The sequence below is a fragment of the Triticum dicoccoides genome, chromosome 3B (assembly GCF_002162155.2).
Source record: "Triticum dicoccoides isolate Atlit2015 ecotype Zavitan chromosome 3B, WEW_v2.0, whole genome shotgun sequence".
NCBI classification, from domain to species: domain Eukaryota; kingdom Viridiplantae; phylum Streptophyta; class Magnoliopsida; order Poales; family Poaceae; genus Triticum; species Triticum dicoccoides.
The window spans coordinates 688849715-688856577 of NC_041385.1; the positions used below are offsets into that span (position 1 = coordinate 688849715).

Genomic DNA, 6863 nt, shown 5'->3' on the forward strand with positions numbered 1-6863 from the left:
CTCCGCACATTGACAGCAAGGCGACGAAAAGCAGCATGAGCCGAGCAGCGCCCTCTCGAGACGAGCTGCCAACCTCCCAAAGCATTCTCGCATGGAGCCATAGGAACTGTTGACGCCGCCACCCGGTCGAGACATCCTCGCCAATTTCCCCAGCCCGGACGCACCGGAGGCGCCTGAACGACGAGCCCTTCGCTCGCAACAGTGGCGAGAGGAGTTGAAGCTGCGTCCAGAGAAGCCGCCACTCCCCCCTCGCCATGGATGATGGAGCAACGGGAGACATGCGTTGAGCCGAGCACAGCCGGAGCCGGTCGAGAGACGGGATTCAGATCCGCCTGATCTGGATCGAGCGGTGAGGAACCGATGGGGCTTGTCGCCGGTGGCTTCAGCAGGTGCTCGAAGGCGGCACCGGCAAAGCAGGCGGGGGTGACGGACGGCTGGGCCAAAGAGCTCGCCGCTGCAGCCGGAGCGAAAGCCGCTGCAACCTTCGAGGAACGCGGGCGAGAGACCTGCCGGCCGTCGTTCTCCAACCGGAGCCGACAGGCCGGAGGCAGTGGCCGCGGGCACGGGGTCGGAGGCGCTGGCGGTGTGGCCGTCGCCGGTGGGGTCTGGTGGAGGGGCGCGGGGACCGCGACAAGGTGGACCGGGGCGGCGGGCGGCGGAGGTTGGTTGGTCGGCGCAGAGACGAGGCGCCCCTGCAGGGCCGGGCCAGCCTTGCGTCCGGCGAGGAAGGCCGCGGCGAGCGCGGCGGCCAGAGCAGGGGCGGTGAGCGACGGGGCCGAAGCGGCCGACGATGACGGCGCAGCCGTCGCGGACATGGGGCCGCCGCGGACGCGGCTTCCTGCAGCTTCCACACCGGCTGCTCGGGCACGACGAGCAGCAAAGCTGGGACGGGTGGCGAGCGGACGGGGCGGAGCTTCCAGATCCGGGGCCGCCGGAGGCAGGGGAGGTTGGAGGAAGGAGATCAGCCCGGCAGCGGCGCCGCGCGGTCGCCCGTCGCGGGCGTGCTCATGTCGCGGTCCGCTCTGTCTTAGTTGCGGGGAACTTTTCACTCTCAGGTTATCACGTACGTACCCTTATGAAGATCATGCAAAAGGCTCTGAACCTTGCACGGGAGGTGGAAGAATAACCTTCTGTCTGGCTCTGGCCGCCTTGTTCCATCCTGTGCAGCAGGAGGTCTTGTTTGATCCGAGGCTGCCGATACCTCCTTGGGCTGGGTGGTCTGCCTAATGGCCAGGGGCAAACAACCGGCGACATGATCGACCAAGCAAGCAAAGCTAAGCCGGCGGCGGATCGGATCAAGCCAGCAAAGCTAAGCGAGGCCTAGCTATGTACGTGCTCCTGAGTCGTGACCTATCTACCCGTATGAGATAGACGGATGGCTTCGATCGGATCGGGGCTCTGCTTGCCGCCGACTCGTAATCAGTTTGACGTCACGGACGGCCGGCACGCTCCGTATTGCGGTAAACCCGGTTGATTACCTGGCCCTGGCCGGGGTGAAGAGGTCGCCTGGAGATCGAGAGAGGAGACCCAACAATTCGAGAGAGAAAGAGATAGACAGGAGACCCTATAGCTGCGCCCGTGCGTGCGGGTGCGGTTATGAAAACTAATCTCTACCTAATCTTAAAGGAAGGATTGTTTCTTCATTTTTTTTCGTCACGCAAGTGTTTTACACGTTGTCATCTGAGGAGTTTTGTACGTCATCCCCGTTTTAGAAATAGAAAAAAATTATGTGCATAGACGGAGTCGAACTGTGGTCTCATGGATTGTCTGGGGTTACATCTAGCATTACGTCTAATGCCCTATCACTACAGTCAACCCAATCATTGGCTTCATCAACAAGTTCTCAGCCCACTATGATGCCACTTAAAAAGTGGATGTCTGTCTTGCCAACGCTTCTTGTTATATATCCAACAAGATACCAGTAGAACCATCTATCACAGTCACACACACACATCCATCTTTTCTTTAAATGCATATATACCAAGAAATATCTGCGATCTGGTAGCATACAGCTTCACCTCCTCGCATCACCAGAGCATTAACACTCGAAACTCATGTTGAAACACCACAACCGAAACTCAGTTGTCTTCCCACGTCTGGTTCATTCAGGTTTAGGAGAGCATAGTTCTGTTGATAGAACACAACACAATTAGCATCATAAATTTTCTTCATATCTTTTTATTTCAAAACAGAATGTAATCTATATTAAATTATCACCAAGTCAGAAATTAGAGAAGAGTAATAGTTAGGCAAACAACCTAAATACATGGGGATTCCTCTATACACATCCCCAGAAAGTACCATAGTGACCATCTTATGGTACTATGGTGTTTAGGTGCAGCTGCATATTCATCTTTCATATTTTCACATACATAATCTAATCAGGCCATCAGGCACTCAATTTTGAGTGAACAAAACACTCTCATTAAGCGATCAAAATTTTATCATGATATAATAGAATAAATAAACCAAATACAAGCTATATATGATTACTGAAAATGGTTGTTTGCTACCAAGAAAAGTAATGGTGTTGCAGCAAGATGATCTGAATGTAAATCAGATGGAGCCGAATGCTGAACCTACTTCTTGCGGCTAGCTCGTCTAACAATGGAATATGAGTAGCCCATTTGTATGCACAACCTTATTGCAGTAGCTAAAGGGGTCTGTCCCCCACTCGCTCATGTCATCAGCTATCAGCTATGAATGATGATGAGATGTACCATGTATGATCTTAGCATTACTAAAAAAAGGATACCTGATCGATAAGATGTATTCTCTTAGAATTACTCAAAATCAAAGAGTTAACTTTCAAATACCCCAACATCTGAGGTTAGAACTTTATACCAAGAAAGACTTCTTTGCTCGGAGCAAGCGCCGGAGCTCCCTGAACCTACACATTGCAACCTTTGTGTTAGTCAAGGTAAAAAAAATAGCAAGGCATTGGTAATCATGAATGTACCATATAATCAAGTTATTTGCTTCGTTGATGTCTGGGTTGAAGTATAGCCGAGACTGCTCAGTCGTATGCAACACAGCATCTGAAATTGAGTGTAAGAAAGACTTCAAAGTATTAGCAGACAACCTAAAACTCAGCAGCAGAAAGCCAAAATATAAATAGTGAAGGGTTTTCTTCCCCGCAAAACATATGCCAAAGGATACTAAGCATAATAATAACCCATTTAGTTGTCTAGATGACCAGATTAAATCGTAAGCATTACGTGGTTCTTATTTCAGTGAAAGGAATTCGGTTGAATAATGATTGCCAATGCATGTTAGCATGTATGATTCAGAAACCACACAGAGCATAATTTAGGAGCAGATACATCTGTTTTCAGAGCCTGCAGCTCATAATGAAATGCTAGAAAATTTTATCGTCCTACTAAAAACATGAGGAAATTATCAATGTCAAAGTTGTTGCGTCTAAAGTCAAACATAACTACTATATCAGGTTACTAAGATGGTGTTCTGTATGAACATATAGTTAATGAAAAAAATGAGAAAATACTTGTGTAAATAGAACAACAAGAATTGTAAATGTATGGACTTGGATTTCACAACTTAATGTGAACTGAGACTGCATTAGAAAGAAGAAAAGCCTGGTACAGTTTGCTTTGCAATGAAATTTGATTGAATCATTAAATTATCAAGACCAATTAGATAACAACAAGGGAAGAACAGGAAGGGAGAATCAGAACGTTCACCTATCAAGCGTGAGTAGTAGTAGTTGCCTAGTAGCAGGTCAGATAGGATGACAATAGGCAGAGAGAGTCAGGCTGCCACAGCTTCCTCAAGCTGAAGAAATAGGGAGTCGGGGCAACATCACTGACTTGGCTGGGACCTTGGTGTGTCCTTTTCGTGTTCGACATCGCATGGTCCTGCAGCTGCAAGAAGCAAAATTCCTTGCACTACATTCAGACATAGCTGAGATTAGTTTGTAGTCCAGTCTAGAACCTCTCAGATCACTGTTAAATGTCTGGAACTGAAGACTAAAATTTCTCCTCTTAGTATATGATACGAAGTTTCTTTATACGGGTAAAATTTCAGTAGAACAAAAAAGGTATCAACCCTTAATTTTACTCCATATGCCTTACCATAGATATGGTCACTGCACCAGCATCCCTCTGTTGAAATCAATCTGTTGAAACCTCAACCACAGAAGTAGTACGAAGCTATTCTTCTGACTTCACTCTCAAAAACTGCACGTGCTTGATCGACTATTGCACCTAGAGACAATCCTGCAATCAATGCTTATAAGTTCAACAATCCTAAATTCCTAATATACTCCCTCCATCCGAAAATACTTGTCATCAAAATGGATAAAAAGAGATGTATGTACAACTAAAATACATCTAGATACATCTTCTTTTATCCATTTTGAAGACAAGTATTTCCTGACGGAGGGAGTATGTTTTAAGGGCCAATGAATGAGAAATGCTAAATGATAAACCTGGTGCATAAAAGCAAATAAAACTATGATCAAAGGACCACAGAGAGATCTGATGTTGGTAAAATGCTGAGTTGAACTGGGACAAATCCTCGGATAAAGCAAAATCAGATTATCTATTGTGGTACACAAATCAAGCGGGAACACACAAACAATCAGGAAATGTAGGACCACTTGATGACTATAAACTTGACAATAAAGATGTCTCATTTTCATGATAGGCTGCTTTATTTGTCAGTATTGACACCAAAGATTTTTGCCTTGCCAATCTATTCATATTCAACCTTTTCATTGTCATGTACAAAATCTTTTACAGCAAAGTGTGTACATAGAAAATTATGGTGCTTAATTCTGCTTGGTTGATTCTCCTGGTGCATCCTCCGCTAGAACTACCATCTGCTTGGTGCAGAGTGATCCTATGTTGTTTGATTACACAAAGTATTGCCACTAAAAATGGGTTGTCCATGTTTCATGTCCTAAGCATAATGTTGTTGCCCCGTTTCAGTATGATACTATTTTTTGAACTTACAAACCTGCATGCATGTGCAAATAATTTTGTTTTAACATCTTAACACCTGCAAGTCATTGTGTTCTGACAAATGATGTTTCAGACTAAATTGATTAACTAACAGTGTGTCTTGACAAATGATGTTTCAGACATGTCTAGCTATAAAAGAATTTTAGAGGGTTGTACATAGACCAGACATTGACCGGACATTCGAACAGTACATGAATATCTATATTATATACAGTGACACTAAAGAATTCAGTATAAGTCAGATACAACTATATGGAAAGATTGGGCTAGAAACCTAATTACATGGATCAATCCGTCAGTTAAAAAATGTCATTACTCCGTACGGAAACAAGCATCCACGATTGAAAGCTCCCAGAGTCCAAATCCGATGGCCAATACTCCGTACAGAAAAGGATTTGTGCAGAGGCATCAGGATCGCGTCGGAGCATGAACGGAACGGGGCGGGACACGGCGATAGCAGTGATTTTGACCCACCCGGCAGCGGCGGAGGGGAGTTCCTGGACGTGGCGCCTGTGGGGTAGAAGCCGAGCGGCAGGCGGCGACGGCGACCGACGCTCCAGGAGAGGCCGTCTGCAACGGCACGTGTGTGCCCGGAGGAAGCCGCAACTCCTCCTCGCGCGTCCCTGCTGTGGCTCGCGTGCGTGGTGGCGACAGGTTTAGTCGGGGTGGATCGGAAGGGAAGGGGCGGCGGCGTTTGCTGGGAAGTGGGGCGAATGCGCGGTGTGTCTTAGCCATGGCAGCGTGGGAAATCCGGTCGTCGCCGTCGTTGATCTAGTCAGGAGGAAGGCCGACAGTCACGAGGGAAGGTCCAACAGAGACAGGGAGAGAGATTAGCGAGGAGAGGGAGAGAGAAGGGAGGAGGAGGGCGCAGGGTGTGGCTGACCGGCGAGGATGTCGTCGCAGCTTGCAGGAGAGTGGGCCGCGACCGGAGGCGGGGTCGACTCGGGGTGGATGAGATGGCAGCGCACGGAGGGGAAGGGAGGAGCGGTGGCAGTTGCTACGGATCCGTTCTTCTCAATCTGGGGCCTAGAGAAAGAAAGGTGGGGAAGATCCGAAAATCATGGAGTTAGGCTGGTCACAATGGGGAGGAACTTAGAAGTAACAATACACACTCCAATACAACTTTGCTTATGTGGCACATATTTAATGAAGAGAGAGGTGCTTGTGGTAACTAGCTAAGTTACCGGAACATCACACACTCCAAGAAACAATGAGTTTATAACCTAATAAATACATCGTTGCATGACACTATATAGATGTTCCTACCCACTATGGAGATAATAACATAGTCTAGAGAAGTGTGTAAGTTACTAGCTTATGTTCTTGCCCATTGTGACCAGCCTTACAGGCGGGGCGCAGGGATTCGGTACGCTGAGTGCGACTATTGGCAGACGTCTGGCAGGCAGAACATTTGATCTCAGACGTTAATCTAAACAACGGATCATTGGTGTAATATGGTCAGTCAGATCTATTTAAGTTGATTTAATCAGAGGGTTTCGGTTATCCCGTGTACAATTTTGTGTGTGGCTTTAGGTGAATTCATGTTTGCTCTTTTAATAGTAGTATAGATATAGATATAGATATAGATATAGATATAGATATAGATTGAGGCTGACCATAGCTCGCCTTTTTTTGTGGGCCGGCCCAATATGAAAGGATGATGTCTCACATATTTTTTTCTTTTGTTCGTACTTTATGTTTCTTTTTTCTCTTATGTTTTTTATTTTCATTTTCTTTTTTATGTTTTTAAAGTATTCATCGCTCTTTAAAAAGATGTAAATCTTGTATTTGAATTTTTTAAACGTGTATACAAAATGTTTCTAATGTACAAGAAAAATGTATAATGTATATGAAAAAAAAGTGATCAGGACACGTATTTGA

At 46.3% G+C, this 6863-nt stretch overlaps 1 long non-coding RNA gene across 7 annotated transcripts; it reads right to left on the minus strand.

The window, feature by feature from the left end:
* Positions 1 to 1740: 1740 nt before the first annotated feature.
* On the minus strand, positions 1741 to 6006 carry LOC119277868. 7 transcript variants are annotated; one of them, XR_005137363.1, is made up of 6 exons: positions 5866 to 6006; positions 4092 to 4235; positions 3702 to 3881; positions 2960 to 3038; positions 2845 to 2890; positions 1741 to 2127 (listed from the first exon to the last, which is right to left on the minus strand). It is a non-coding gene; the product is annotated as an uncharacterized LOC119277868 (long non-coding RNA). The 7 variants fall into 7 exon arrangements; XR_005137359.1 differs by having other exon boundaries at positions 3702 to 3905; XR_005137364.1 differs by having other exon boundaries at positions 3702 to 4223.
* Between the last annotated feature and the right edge of the window lie 857 nt (positions 6007 to 6863).